Source organism: Protopterus annectens, chromosome 9.part0, assembly GCF_019279795.1.
Source record: "Protopterus annectens isolate FY-2018-M chromosome 9.part0, PAN1.0, whole genome shotgun sequence".
NCBI classification, from domain to species: domain Eukaryota; kingdom Metazoa; phylum Chordata; order Ceratodontiformes; family Protopteridae; genus Protopterus; species Protopterus annectens.
Window position 1 is genome coordinate 1831283717 of NC_056743.1, and position 16657 is coordinate 1831300373.

The following is a 16657-nucleotide window of genomic DNA, read 5'->3' on the forward strand; positions in this document are numbered from 1 at the left end:
GGCCATGCCTCTCACACCTTGCGGTTGCGAAGGGGAGACAGACATGCACACGGGGTATCAACGCAGACGCGCGCGGTGTGCACTGTACTGTGTGTCCATCTACACAGCTGCTTACTGGGCATGCTCAGGCACTTAGAATCTGCACAGTGCAGACATGCATACACATGGGGCGACGGCATGGGAGGCAGAATGTGGACCATCGTGTGCATCCACCCACACAACAGCGACCCGGCCATGCCACAGACATGGCAGTTGCGAAGGGGAAACAGGCATGCACACAGGGTATCAATGCAGAAGCGCGCGGTGTGCACTGTACTGTGTGTCCATCTACATGGCTGCTTACTGGGCATGCTCAGACACTTAGACTCTGCACAGTGCAGACATGCATACACATGGGGCGATGGCATGGGAGGCAGAATGTGGACCATCGTGTGTGTCCACCCACACAACAGCGACCCGGCCATGCCACAGACGTGGCAGTTGCGAAGGGGAAACAGGCATGCACACAGGGTATCAATGCAGACGCGCGTGGTGTGCACTGTACTGTGTGTCCATCTACATGGCTGCTTACTGGGCATGCTCAGACACTTAGAATCTGCACAGTGCAGACATGCATACACATGGGGCGATGGCATGGGAGGCAGAATGTGGACCATTGTGTGTGTCCACCCACACAACAGCGACCCGGCCATGCCACACACGTGGCAGTTGCAAAGGGGAAACAGGCATGCACACGGGGTATCAACGCAGACGCGCGCGGTGTGCACTGTACTGTGTGTCCATCTACACGGCTGCTTACTGGGCATGCTCAGACACTTAGAATCTGCACAGTGCAGACATGCATACACATGGGGCGATGGCATGGGAGGCAGAATGTGGACCGTCGTGTGTGTCCACACACACAACAGCGACCCGGCCATGCTCACACACGTAGTATGTGCTACGCGCCGTCCGGCATGCAGACGGAGTGCACACACTGCACGTCATGGCCAGGTAAACCTGTACACACACACAGGGTGGACACACATGCAGTCACACGTACACACACAGATGACAGCACAGGCGTCACAGGTGCAGGCTGAACATGTACACACTGTAGTGGACACTGTAGCTGCTATGCCAGCACCATGTCATCGGTGCAGCAGTATGCCTCACGGTCCAGCAAATGCATGTGACATATGTCCAGAAGACTATGTGGCGGTGTACGTCCGTCGTGCAGAGTACACGTGTACTATCAATGATCCCACAGGTGGGATGTAGTCCACCCATATTGGTATACACGGACAGGCGTGCTCCACACATACCACGGGCCTGACACAGATATGACACATGACTGCAGCTGTACCACAGTGTAACAATGTCTGGATATGTCACATATGTGATTTCCTGGCTGTGTGCATGGACTGCACGCAGGACACATACGAAGCCTGTGATGTACCACATGCATAACACAGGCGTCTGTAATACACACACGAAGGGAAGGCGGACACATGTCTGTGGTATGCACCCCCTACAGGGTGTAGCAGTGTTCACTGGGACACATACCCTTGTACAGTTTGCCTGTGACAGCTGTGATACCATACCACAGTCCATGTTCCATGTATGTTGACACACATGTCACAACGTAGCAATGCATACACACATGGCAACAGGGGATACATGTGACACGTGTACTGTGCATGGTGCAGCCGTGCATGAGCGTTGTCCGTAACACAGTTGCAACCCCCTACCACATGCATACCCATCATGGGGGCCGTCATATGGTTGCATAGTAACAACACACATGGCAGTCTGTGTGTACACCATGTGTTTAAACACCTGTCCACATGCATGTGTGCAGGTGCTGGTCACAGGTGTGTCACACACCATCCTACCCTGCCATGTGCATACAGTCTGCTATGTCACCTTTACATGACAGCGCTGCCATGATGCATACCCATCGGCCATGCGTGATCGACCATATGTCACATTGCCACTGTAACCCCTACCACCTCCCAAGTGCAGATACTGGCACAGCTGCCAGATACAGTGGTAGTATGCAGGATGCACCACATACCGCTGCACGCCTGCACAAATCCCATGTAGCGGGTGTGGCATTCCTAGCACCAACATGTGTGCAGGAATGTGTGCCCATGTATGCCACAGATCGGGGGGACTATGTGCCACATGCCACACATCACTTTACACCATGGTAGAGATCTGTACCTACCTCAGTGTGGGGTGCATCGATGTGGATGGTGCAGTACATGCAACACGTCATCCCTCCGTGTAGACATGTGTGGCCACCACCTTGTCAGTGTGTCGACATGTGTGTATGTCTGCTGCCTGTTGTGAGGGTGTATGCAGATATAGTGTTGTGACTGGACACTGACCACACAGGGTGACCATATCGTACTGGTGCTGCATTGTACAGCCCTGTCAATGCCATACCTGTGAGCCTTACTGGCCACCTGTGCAAGACCACCCCCTGAGACATGGCGCGTGGGTGCATTGTCTTGTGAGGGTGCTGACCAGACAGACAGGTGTCCCCAACTGCACACAATGGTGTGTGTGCCATAGAGGTGTACGCACCGCGATTGCGGGCATATTCCTGTACCGGTACAGCATCTGACTGCTGCACACCGTGCACCACAGCTGACAGGTGACACCTGCGGTCAGTGGCCAGCACACTGCGTACGACACCTGCAGAATGTCACCATACCTGTACTGTGTCATGCCATGTATGTGATGTCTCTGTCCACCATAGCCTGTGGCACCGACCACAGGCGTCAGGTGCAGTATATGTGTGGACATGTGCGTCATGTACCGTGTAAGCAACGTTACACTGTATCTGGCTCCGTGCTCCGCAGGTGTATGTGTATAACCTCTCTTCTTGCAATCCCGACTGTCTGTTCTCTATATCACAAAAGCTCTGCACCTGCTCCCATAGTATTCCTACATAGGTAAAGTACATGTATACTAAATGGAGTACTACACTGGAATAGAATCCCCTTGTGTACCCACTTCCCTATAGGTGCCTTCTGACCCGGTTACACAGCAAATGCATTCACGTTCTCTGGCATGTCGAAGGGTCAATTGCTAGCGACCTCTCCTGTTCAGATGGTGAATCTGGGCGTCTTGGGCACTGTTACAGGTGCCTCATGGACACAGACAAGCCACACCTCCCCCAGTGAACATAATACATGTGACAGACGCAACTATATGGCCAGACAGGGGGCTGTGCTCTCTCAAACCATGACCGGCAAGACCAAGCGGGAGGGGAAGGACACCATGCACACCACAAACCCAGTGTCACATGTGACTATCGCAAATGCTAATCAAACACATGAACACACTAAGACATACCTGGAGGCACTGTTAAAACATGTCACGAACCTAACGGGCCCTCTGCAGCAGACACACAAGCAACTGCCTCCACAAGACATAGGACATGCAACACATAGTTCTCAACGTCAGTGTGCTAAACTGTCAGAGCCCCAAAGGCAACACACACACTGCCAGACACACTTGTAATGGGTGACGCCACTGTCAGACACACCGACGTCCCACCCACCAGACTGAACAAGGGTATGATCACAGTAGGCTGCCTGCCAGGCGCTGGAATCCGCCACATAACACATGCACTCAGGTCACTCCGCAGCATGTACAGGTATGATGCGGTCATTGCCCATGCTGTTGTCAACGACTGGAGACATACCACCCTGGGTTACATTAAAGGAGACATAGAGGGCCACTCAGATTGTGTAGCCCAGGCCGGCATGTCCCTGACCCTGGGCAGTATCCCACCCTCATCAGGTATGATGCCACTATACTGGCTCCAAGTGGTCACCCTTGATAATGTGCCTGGTTACCGGTGTCAGTCTGAGAGGATAGAGATTCCTCATACTTGGGATGACATGCTTGGCACGCCAGGCCCCTTCGCAAGGTGTGGCTCACACCTGTCGCCCCTGGTCTTCAAGGGTTTGGCTAAGGCACCTGCCACCCCCACAGTGCCCACTGCAGGCAAGGCTGGAATGATAAACCTACCACCCTACACTACAAACCTGGAGAACAGACAGGGTAATACTGCTCAGTGCCAGTGGTCTACGCCCAAGCTGCACATCCTCAAATGCCCTCCTCAGTATGGAGGACATCGATGTCAGTGCTGTGACTGAAACATTGATCAGGGCTGCTGAGAGCACCCCAGCACTATCGGGTCATACCCCATATCACGCGTTCAGGACCATAACCCAGACCTAACACAGAAGGAGGGGGAGTCTCCATTTCCATGAAGGATACACACACCTCCAGGTTGGCAGAAATGCACGTAGCAGCGGGAAATATCCAGGTGCAATTAACCATGGGTAGGACTGCCCTACAGTTTGTTGCATGCTACAGACCACCCTCCCAAACCCAGGATACCTGCACAGCCTTCCTGAATACACTGGTGAGTGTGAATGCTCTCACAACACCGTCATATTGGGTGACATCAACCACCCATGCATAGACCGGGAACATTACCCAGGACACAACACCCTACACCACAGGTCCCAGGTGTTCATACACCTGAATGATGGGGAACAACCATGCACCATACCCACAAAGGGGGGAAGTATACTAGTTCTGATCATCACACATGGGGACGATATGCTCCACACAGGATGTACATCCCTCAATGGTGAGGTCAGACCATATAGTGAACTCACTGGAGATCCGCATCCTGTACCCAACACCGGCATGGGAGACCACAGTGATGACCTCTCCACAGTGAACCACACACGTCATACGACCGGTGTGGTACCCTACAAGGCCTCCATGCCAGTGGTAAACACAGGCCACACTGCTGAAACCCTTACAAATGCCTTCTATGAGCACCCCCAGGAATGTCTGCACCAAGCGATCCTGATAACATCAGGACCTTGTCCACCGAAGGCAGGCACATGGTCTGGTGGACCCCAGCCATTGACAAACCATACAACAAGAGTTGAGAGTTGATACATGACTGAGCAATTTCAGTACCGGGAAAGGCATCACTGATTAATACCGGCGTTAACATACGATCACTCATACAATCATCCAAGGGCGCCTGTGGGACTGGTACTGCAAAGGACACATAAGACAACCATAGGGCCTTCCCTAGCTATGGTAGGAACGTGGGTGGAAGCACACAGTTATGCCCGGAATTACTCCAGAATTGTACAATAATCACGGAACCCACAGACATTGTCAACAAACCAGCGGACATGTTCCATGCATACATCTACCCTCCCCCCCCCCCAAGAGGGGACGTATCCATCCCACCAGAGTCTAGCCTCCCAAACATCCCGTATGCCCAGGAGAGAGCTGATATCTGTTAAGCAGTGAACACAGCATCAATGGGACCAGATGCTGTCCCCAGCTGTGTGCTACACAACCTCATTGAGGCCCTCACCCCGCACATAAGGCTGCTGTTTCATCTTAGCCTTACTACGGGCTACGTCCCCGATGGATGGCATACTGCAACTGTGGTCCCACTACGCCAGGGTAGTGCTCTTGTGAACTCTAGACATCCCTGCCCTATCAGCTTGACAAGCCTTGTCTGCAAAGCTGTAGGGAGGTCCATACTGGAGCCCATAATTAAAGACATTGGTGTACAGCCAATACCGGAACATACCCACATCGGCTTAGTCAAGGGCAGATCCTGCCTCCCAAACCTGGTCGACCTGTTTGGAGGAGTCACTAAGGCCATTGATGGGGGTACGTCGGTTTGCACAGACTACCATGACCTGGCGGGTGTGTTCAAACCACACTCCACGTGGGCATCATAGAAAGGATCACCAGCGTAGGTGTGGATACATATGTCACACGATGGTTTGCCAACTGGATGGAGGTCAAACCACACAGGGTTTGTGTTCCTGGTGCCATGTCAGACTCCAAGCTGGTCCTGAGTGGTGGCCCACGGGGCTCAGTCCTGGGCCCCCTCCTGTTCGGCATTCAACTTTCCAATGTGCATGCAAACATAGGGGGATTGTGGCGGACAAGGTATGCAGATGACTGCACACCGGCCACCATACTCAACACCCCATCGGACACGGACATCCACCTGGGGTCTCATAGAAATGGATAACTGGTGCCAGAGCCATGGCCTGATGCTACATGCCAGGGGAGGTATAGACCTACCCTTTGGGAAAGACATGTTCACCCCGACTTACCATATAGGTGGTAATCCATCAAACATGGTGGACGTGATCAGGGACATGGGTACCAAACCTGTCGGTAACCTCTCTCGACACTCACATTGCCAATGTGGTTGGGAAGACATTCCACTGTGCCCACCTGGTCATGAAGGGATTCACATCCACATCAGGGGAGGTCATTGGACCCCTGTACTCTTCACACATCAGACCAATGATTGCGTACAACGCCACATTTAGAATGTACCTAACCTGACACCTGCAGCACTCGGAAGGACCTCAAACGTTCCACAACACAGGGATAAAGGTGCTGAGACATATGTCACACGCTGGCCGACCGAGGGGACTCCGGCTGTATACCTTCTCAGCCCGTCTGCTCTGTGGTGACCTGTGCCTGACATACATGGCCATGTCCGACCTGGGTGACATGGACATGTTCCACCTCCTAGGCTCCAAACAAACACGGGCACAGAAGCAACTGACAGAAACCTCAACACGGACATGAATAGGACATGCTGGGGGGACAGGGTCATCGCCCAGAGACCCCCTACAACATGGAAAAGATTCACAGTCCATGTGAAGCAGAGCCCCTGACTGACTTTGTCCAAGAGTAATCCTGACGTGTGGATGTGTGATCGTAGGTATGCGCCAGGCATCATCTCTGTGTCACTGCTGGACAGAGGGACAGCAGACCGATGGATGTAGTATCCTCATCCTAAGGGGTGGTGAAAGCCACACACACTCTGGCTAGGCTTACATATGCCGTAGGGCACATAGCCCGGTATGTACCTATGCGCCTATGTACCTATGTAGGGGTCCATGCAGGTTGCAGGTACCTGTGGTATGCTGATATTGCCAGATGTGCCCGTGGGTAACCCACAGCTACACGTGGGGGACTGATAACAGTGCTCCCAGTAGGCACATGCAAGTACACCATATTAGGCATACAGGTTAACAGAACCAACATGGTGCTACACATGTAACCGACACGCATACCGTGTACACAGATCAATGTATGCTGCACCTGCACTACATGGTATGTCTGCTGCATGATGTCAGTACACAACCCACGTCACATATGCACCTGTCACCTGTCATACACGCCAATATTTTGAGGCTTGTTTAGCTAAACGTATTATACCTCGTGGGCTACGCATTTTAAAAATGCCCACTTCGGGGAATAGGTTCCCCGAACTTCTCTTCAAATGGCAACAACTAAATATGGAACTCAGTTACAATTATATGAAATTACTCATAGAGTTTCATACTCCTGAAGAGATGATGCTTAAAGACTTGGTTAACCAAGGGTTTGAACGTTTAAATGTGAAATGTATAAACGCAGGTGTTTGTAACAGATTGGAATGAGTATTTGATGATGTAATGTTGTTTGAAAAACGTCTGATAGAACAAAAGAAAGTTAAAATCACTAGAGACGTTAGAGATTTTAGGAATAGCCAAGTGTTTATGTGGCCTAAGGAACAACTTAACAATGCTAGTGCGACTGTATCCAGTTACCCACGTAATAATGTTTTACCTAACACTAGGCCCTCTACACGGAAACCATTGGAGAATGTTACAACATGCTCCAACCCTTTCACGAGTGCTTCTGTACAGGGTAACAGTGAAAATAATGTAAATAATACTGAAACGGAATTAACACCTATGCAAGTGATAAATCTTCTAAAGAAAGGTGTTGCATTAATACAGAATGAAACTGTGAATGGCCTAACTATACTGCAAGGACAACAAGAAGGCAATAATGAACCAAATTTAAGTAGTCAGGCAGCCCAGACTTATAAGGAGGCTGTGGTAAGACCTAAGGTCCCAGTAGTGGGTAATACCAATACCCCTTTCCCGATAGTTCAAAGTCAATATCTAGAAAGGAGACGCTCTGCCAGCAGGGGCAGACACAAGAGAAAGGGGTCGATAGAGGATCACAATGGACCCACCCTGAAGAAAATGTGTGAGAGGGCCCCTCACTAATAGTGAATTTGTCTAGCAGGACTTTGAGTGTGTTTGAAAAACAGGTACTTAACAAAGGCCTAAATTTCATACCCTCCAGTAGGGATGATGTGGTCGACCTAATACTTGATACTAGGTTATTTACAAGGAAGTTACAACTTCAACTAGACTATGGGTCAAGTAATGACCATAATCAACCACCTCGGTTTCGTTCTAATAGCACATACATACCACAATTACATCCAGTTATAGATGTTTTTGGTAAAGTACTAGAGAGAGATATACAACATTATTATCAGAATTACACCTATAAGAGTCATGGTCAAAATTTGAATTATAAACAAAGATGTGCACTTAATGACTTGAAGAAAGACCCACAGTTAGTTATTAGACCAGCTGATAAGGGTGGACCTATTGTACTGATGGACCTAGTAGATTACAATGAAATAATGGCACACCTTCTAAGTGATGATAAATTTTATTTAAAGATAGATACAGCAATAGTAAAGCAGAAAGTTTTTGATGTTTACTATATGTTAGATGATCTCATTATGTCAGCGAGTATTACTGACGAGTTATATGGATATTTCAAGGTAGAGAATCCTGTAATACCGGTGATACAGGGACTACCTAAGATACACAAGTCCAGAAGTAACCCACCCATGAGACCTATTGTAGCTGGCCAAGGGTGGTAGCAGGAACCACTATCGGTCTATATGGAATTGGCCCTGAGACCTTTAGTGGACATTAATAAAAGTATACTGAAGGATAGTAAGCAATTTCTGCTTGATTTATATACTTACATTAGTAATTTGGATGATGAAATACCCTATTTATTAGTCACTTTAGATGTGGTTAGTCTATTTACAGTGATACCCAACGATATAGGGGTTCACTATATACAGACTTACCTACGCCTTCATTCAGATTTTTCGGAAAAAAGAATAGATCTACTTACATTATATTTGGAAACCATACTTCATAACAATGTTTTTGTTTTTGGTGAGAATGTTTATCTCCAAAGGGATGGCGTGGCTATGGGCACATCTTGTGCCAATAGCTACGCCAACCTAGTTATGGCAGCATGGGAGAATATCAATTCTTGTCTAATTATGGTCCTTTTAAGGAAATTGAAGGGTTGTATAGAGATTAGTGGACGACCTCTTTTTTATTTGGCTGGGTGATGCAGAAATGCTGAGAAGTTTTGTTGAATATATGAACACTTCCACTAATTTTCTGAAGTTTACGTTGAATTATTCTGATACTAAAATTTCATATTTAGATGTAGAAGTCTTCAAACTCGATAATGGGTTACTCAACACTACGATCCACAGGAAGCTATGTCATAGGAATACATTTTTACATAGAGGCAGCATGCACCCCAGCCATGTTTACCACAATATATTGAAGGGTCAGTTTATGCGAGCATCCCGTTATAACCCCTCAGATAATGGTTATGAAAGAGAGGTGGAAGAGCTGAGGGGTAGGTTTATAGAAAGGGGCTATGATGAAAGAGTGATAGAGTTGGTTATTATGGAGGTGAATAATTTGCGAACTACGAGAGCTAAACCATATTTTGCAGAGCAAAATCAAACCCCTGAGGTAGATATACCATCTAATATGGGAGGGGTGAGACCAATTATGTCATACACAAGAGATACTAAGGCAGTTAAAGAAATATTAGAAAGGCATTGGGATATATTATTGTCTGATAGTGTGATAGGTGAAATAGCAGGGCCGAATCCAAGGTTTACATTTAAGAATAAACCTAACTTAAAGAGACTGTTGTGTAAACCAAAGAATCTAAGCCTGAGACAGATGGAACCCAGACAAAATATAAACAACTTGCCATGTGGTAGGTGTAACCACTGTGAGTTTATTAACAAAGATTTAATTTTTATACACCCAGTCTCTGGTTATAAGTATTACTTTAATACCGATACTAATTGTAATAGCAAAAATGTGGTTTATATTGCAAAATGTGAAATATGCCCCTCCTTTTACATAGGGAAAACCAATAGATCCCTTAGAGATCGTATTAGGGAGCATAACTATCACATTAGAATGGGGTCGGAGGTAAATGCACTAGCTAGACATTGTAGAGTAGCAGGTATGGGTCACATTTTTCATTTTAGTGTTATAAAACAACTATTAATTAGTCAAAGAGGGGGTGACATTATTAATCAAACTTTAGAATGTGAGCTTAGATGGATAATAAGAATGAGAGCAGATGAGCCGCCAGGCTTGAATGACAGGGTACAAATCAAACCTGTATTAAAGAATAGGAGAATTTTCAGACCTAAATAATATAAATGAATTAATTACTATAAGTGTCGCAGTATACATGCTAGGATTGTTCATTTGGAAGTATATGTATATAATGTTTTTAAGTGTACTTGTATTTGTATTATTAACTGTTTTAAGCCAGTGATATGAATGCTTTTAACTTTGTATGGCTTTAAGCTCCTTGTATTTGAGCACTTAGCCATTATTTTACTAATTATTTAATTAATGTTTCTTCACCAATCATTGTAATGGGTGGGTTACTTAAACTTCATTCACAAAGCATGAATTGTATAGTCTGAAGAAGCCAGTTTGGCGAAAGCACTCACTCTTGTTCCTATCGAATAAAACTGTGTTTTAATTATATTTGGATTGCAGCCTGCATTTTTTGCCAGCAAAGTCTTATCCATATTTGTGGATTTTAAAGGAGCTTCATTCCTGAGGTGCTTTAATTCTGTGGTGTTTCGTCTGAGCAGCCATTAGGGGACAACGTTCTATGGTGACTGTCTTCATTTATCTTTATTTGGTTACGCTTTCCCCGATCTCTGTTTGTGTGCTGTGTTGCTTTTTAGTGATTTATTTGTTGTGTTTTTTAACACAGCAACACAAGAGGATGGCTGATACAAATATTTTAAATATTGAATTACCGTACGTACCAGGAGGTACGGAAAGAGACAGAACCAGCAAGCAATCACGCTTTCAAGCTTGCTTGAATGGGCGTGACAATGTACTGTTAGACTTTACTCCAGATGGCGAATCTGACGGTGCTAGTGAAAATGAAAATGGACTTTTAAATCTTTCCAAAGAACTACAGGACTTTGAGACTTTGTTCATTAAACTGAAAAAACTACAGGTACAACGCCAATATTTTGAGGCTTGTTTAGCTAAACGTATTATACCTCGTGGGCTACGCATTTTAAAAATGCCCACTTCGGGGAATAGGTTCCCCGAACTTCTCTTCAAATGGCAACAACTAAATATGGAACTCAGTTACAATTATATGAAATTACTCATAGAGTTTCATACTCCTGAAGAGATGATGCTTAAAGACTTGGTTAACCAAGGGTTTGAACGTTTAAATGTGAAATGTATAAATGCAGGTGTTTGTAATAGATTGGAACGAGTATTTGATGATGTAATGTTGTTTGAAAAACGTCTGATAGAACAAAAGAAAGTTAAAATCACTAGAGACGTTAGAGATTTTAGGAATAGCCAAGTGTTTATGTGGCCTAAGGAACAACTTAACAATGCTAGTGCGACTGTATCCAGTTACCCACGTAATAATGTTTTACCTAACACTAGGCCCTCTACACGGAAACCATTGGAGAATGTTACAACATGCTCCAACCCTTTCACGAGTGCTTCTGTACAGGGTAACAGTGAAAATAATGTAAATAATACTGAAACGGAATTAACACCTATGCAAGTGATAAATACGCCTTCTAAAGAGAAAGGTGTTGCATTAATACAGAATGAAACTGCGAATGGCCTAACTATACTGCAAGGACAACAAGAAGGCAATAATGAACCAAATTTAAGTTGTCAGGCAGCCCAGACTTATAAGGAGGCTGTGGTAAGACCTAAGTTCCCAGTAGTGGTTAATACCAATACCCCTTTCCCGATAGTTCAAAGTCAATATCTAGAAAGGAGACGCTCTGCCAGCAGGGGCAGACACAAGAGAAAGGGGTCGATAGAGGATCACAATGGACCCACCCTGAAGAAAATGTGGGAGAGGGCCCCTCACTAATAGTGAATTTGTCTAGCAGGACTTTGAGTGTGTTTGAAAAACAGGTACTTAACAAAGGCCTAAATTTCATACCCTCCAGTAGGGATGATGTGGTCGACCTAATACTTGATACTAGGTTATTTACAAGGAAGTTACAACTTCAACTAGACTATGGGTCAAGTAATGACCGTAATCAACCACCTCGGTTTTGTTCTAATAGCACATACATACCACAATTACATCCAGTTATAGATGTTTTTGGTAAAGTACTAGAGAGAGATATACAACATTATTATCAGAATTACACCTATAAGAGTCATGGTCAAAATTTGAATTATAAACAAAGATGTGCACTTAATGACTTGAAGAAAGACCCACAGTTAGTTATTAGACCAGCTGATAAGGGTGGACCTATTGTACTGATGGACCTAGTAGATTACAATGAAATAATGGCACACCTTCTAAGTGATGATAAATTTTATTTAAAGATAGATACAGCAATAGTAAAGCAGAAAGTTTTTGATGTTTACTATATGTTAGATGATCTCATTATGTCAGCGAGTATTACTGACGAGATATATGGATATTTCAAGGTAGAGAATCCTGTAATACCGGTAATACAGGGACTACCTAAGATACACAAGTCCAGAAGTAACTCACCCATGAGACCTATTGTAGCTGGCCAAGGGTGGGTAACGGAACCACTATCGGTCTATATGGAATTGGCCCTGAGACCTTTAGTGGACATTAATAAAAGTATACTGAAGGATAGTAAGCAATTTCTGCTTGATTTATATACTTACATTAGTAATTTGGATGATGAAATACCCTATTTATTAGTCACTTTAGATGTGGTTAGTCTATTTACAGTGATACCCAACGATATAGGGGTTCACTATATACAGACTTACCTACGCCTTCATTCAGATTTTTCGGAAAAAAGAATAGATCTACTTACATTATATTTGGAAACCATACTTCATAACAATGTTTTTGTTTTTGGTGAGAATGTTTATCTCCAAAGGGATGGCGTGGCTATGGGCACATCTTGTGCCAATAGCTACGCCAACCTAGTTATGGCAGCATGGGAAGATCAATTCTTGTCTAATTATGATCCTTTTAAGGAATTTGTAGGGTTGTATCGTAGATTCGTGGACGACCTCTTTTTTATTTGGCTGGGTGATGCAGAAATGCTGAGAAGTTTTGTTGAATATATGAACACTTCCACTAATTTTCTGAAGTTTACGTTGAATTATTCTGATACTAAAATTTCATATTTAGATGTAGAAGTCTTCAAACTCGATAATGGGTTACTCAACACTACGATCCACAGGAAGCTATGTCATAGGAATACATTTTTACATAGAGGCAGCATGCACCCCAGCCATGTTTACCACAATATATTGAAGGGTCAGTTTATGCGAGCATCCCGTTATAACCCCTCAGATAATGGTTATGAAAGAGGTGGAAGAGCTGAGGGGTAGGTTTATAGAAAGGGGCTATGATGAAAGAGTGATAGAGTTGGTTATTATGGAGGTGAATAATTTGCGAACTACGAGCTAAACCATATTTTGCAGAGCAAAATCAAACCCCTGAGGTAGATATACCATCTAATATGGGAGGTGAGACCAATTATGTCATACACAAGAGATACTAAGGCAGTTAAAGAAATATTAGAAAGGCATTGGGATATATTATTGTCTGATAGTGTGATAGGTGAAATAGCAGGGCCGAATCCAAGGATTACATTTAAGAATAAACCTAACTTAAAGAGACTGTTGTGTAAACCAAAGAATCTAAGCCTGAGACAGATGGAACCCAGACAAAATATAAACACCTTGCCATGTGGTAGGTGTAACCACTGTGAGTTTATTAACAAAGATTTAATTTTTATACACCCAGTCTCTGGTTATAAGTATTACTTTAATACCGATACTAATTGTAATAGCAAAAATGTGGTTTATATTGCGAAATGTGAAATATGCCCCTCCTTTTACATAGGGAAAACCAATAGACCCCTTAGAGATCGTATTAGGGAGCATAACTATCACATTAGAATGGGGTCGGAGGTAAATGCACTAGCTAGACATTGTAGAGTAGCAGGTATGGGTCACATTTTTCATTTTAGTGTTATAAAACAACTATTAATTAGTCAAAGAGGGGGTGACATTATTAATCAAACTTTAGAATGTGAGCTTAGATGGATAATAAGAATGAGAGCAGATGGACCGCCAGGCTTGAATGACAGGGTACAAATCAAACCTGTATTAAAGAATAGGAGAATTTTCAGACCTAAATAATATAAATGAATTAATTACTATAAGTATCGCAGTATACATGCTAAGATTGTTCATTTGGAAGTATATGTATATAATGTTTTTAAGTGTACTTGTATTTGTATTATTAACTGTTTTAAGCCAGTGATATGAATGCTTTTAACTTTGTATGGCTTTAAGCTCCTTGTATTTGAGCACTTAGCCATTATTTTACTAATTATTTAATTAATGTTTCTTCACCAATCATTGTAATGGGTGGGTTACTTAAACTTCATTCACAAAGCATGAATTGTATAGTCTGAAGAAGCCAGTTTGGCGAAAGCGCTCACTCTTGTTCCTATCGAATAAAACTGTGTTTTAATTATATTTGGATTGCAGCCTGCATTTTTTGCCAGCAAAGTCTTATCCATATTTGTGGATTTTAAAGGAGCTTCATTCCTGAGGTGCTTTAATTCTGTGGTGTTTCGTCTGAGCAGCCATTAGGGGACAATATTAGGCATACAGGTTAACAGAACCAACATGGTGCTACACATGTAACCGACACGCATACCGTGTACACAGATCAATGTATGCTGCACCTGCACTACATGGTATGTCTGCTGCATGATGTCAGTACACAACCCACGTCACATATGCACCTGTCACCTGTCATACACAACCACTGCAACATACACATCACGCACTATGCGGACACAGGTATCACATACACCTCTCACTATCTTGTCCACCCTGTGCATCAGAATATGTTTGCATAACCGTGCACCGATGGTGTGGATGACCGTGCTGTGGCAGAGGCTTCATCATATGCACAGGGTGATATGTGTGCCAGGGGCATAGGCTGTACCAATGGATGACATCATGTGTGTGTGTAAGGGCCAGTGCATTTACTGGATATGACTGTGCAGAATGCATGTGGATGTGGTGGAGCCCTACAGTTGTGTCTGCTGTGTGTGGGTATGTGTGTACACAGTTCAGCCATCTGTGATGCCTACACGGGGTATACTTGGCAGCCCCAGACTGTACAGTGCAGGTTGTATGGCTCACTGTGTCCGCCTGCGGGCACATGACCCGTGCCTGCCTAGGGTCGCACGGACACTACCGGGTGGAGGTATGGAGTGGCCACTCTCCGATGACACATGTCCGCTGGAACTGTGTCCACGCTGGGACCAGCCAGGGCCACGTCCACGTGGCCTGCTGTGTCCTGGTGTGGTTGGTGTAGCACCAGCTGCACTGCTGCTGCTACCAGCACTGTGTGTGTGGGCATGAGAGGTGGCACGCACACGTTGACCTGCACTAGGTGGTGTTGCTGGCTTACGGCCACGTGTCCTACGCCTCACCCCTACCAGGTGTTCCAGCACAGACAGCTCACGCTCGTGGATTGACATGCCTCGGTCGAGGATTCCAACCATCTCACCTAATCTCCTATCCAGAACATCGGCAAGCTGCTGTTGGGCATTCGCCAGTGACTGGATGTTCTCATTTAGGGAACGGATTGCAGCCCTCTGCAGCCTCTGCCCTTCTTGGTTCTGCCGTTCAGCACGTGCCTGTGCCGCCATTACAGTCTGGAACATGCGTCTGGTGATACCAGCTGCTGCACCCTGTACAGCAGGTGCATGTCTACCAGAGCTCCTCCTACGAGCAGCACCGGCCACATGCCTGTGTGGCACATCACCAGTCATTACACTGGCAACATGGTGTGTACCTGCACCTTCTGTGGCCACCACACATTCCTGCTCAATGCCAACAGACACTGACTGTCCTTCCTCTATGGGCAGCGGTGATGTGGTATGTGTCGGCATCTGAACCATGTGCGGAGATGAAGGGGACATAGGTGGGATGTTAAACAATGGCACAACTTCTGCAGGTGCATGTCTACCAGAGCTCCTCCTACGAGCAGCACCGGCCACATGCCTGTGTGGCACATCACCAGTCATTACACTGGCAACATGGTGTGTACCTGCACCTTCTGTGGCCACCACACATTCCTGCTCAATGCCAACAGACACTGACTGTCCTTCCTCTATGGGCAGCGGTGATGTGGTATGTGTCGGCATCTGAACCATGTGCGGAGATGAAGGGGACATAGGTGGGATGTTAAACAATGGCACAACTTCTGCCCGTGACGACCCTGCCTGTGCCTCATGCATATGGTCATCACCGCTAGTGTCTGTGGGGACACTAGCATCAGATGGACCGCAGGAGGGGAACGCACCTACAGCACCTGTGAATACAAAGACATACTGTAAGATACATTACAC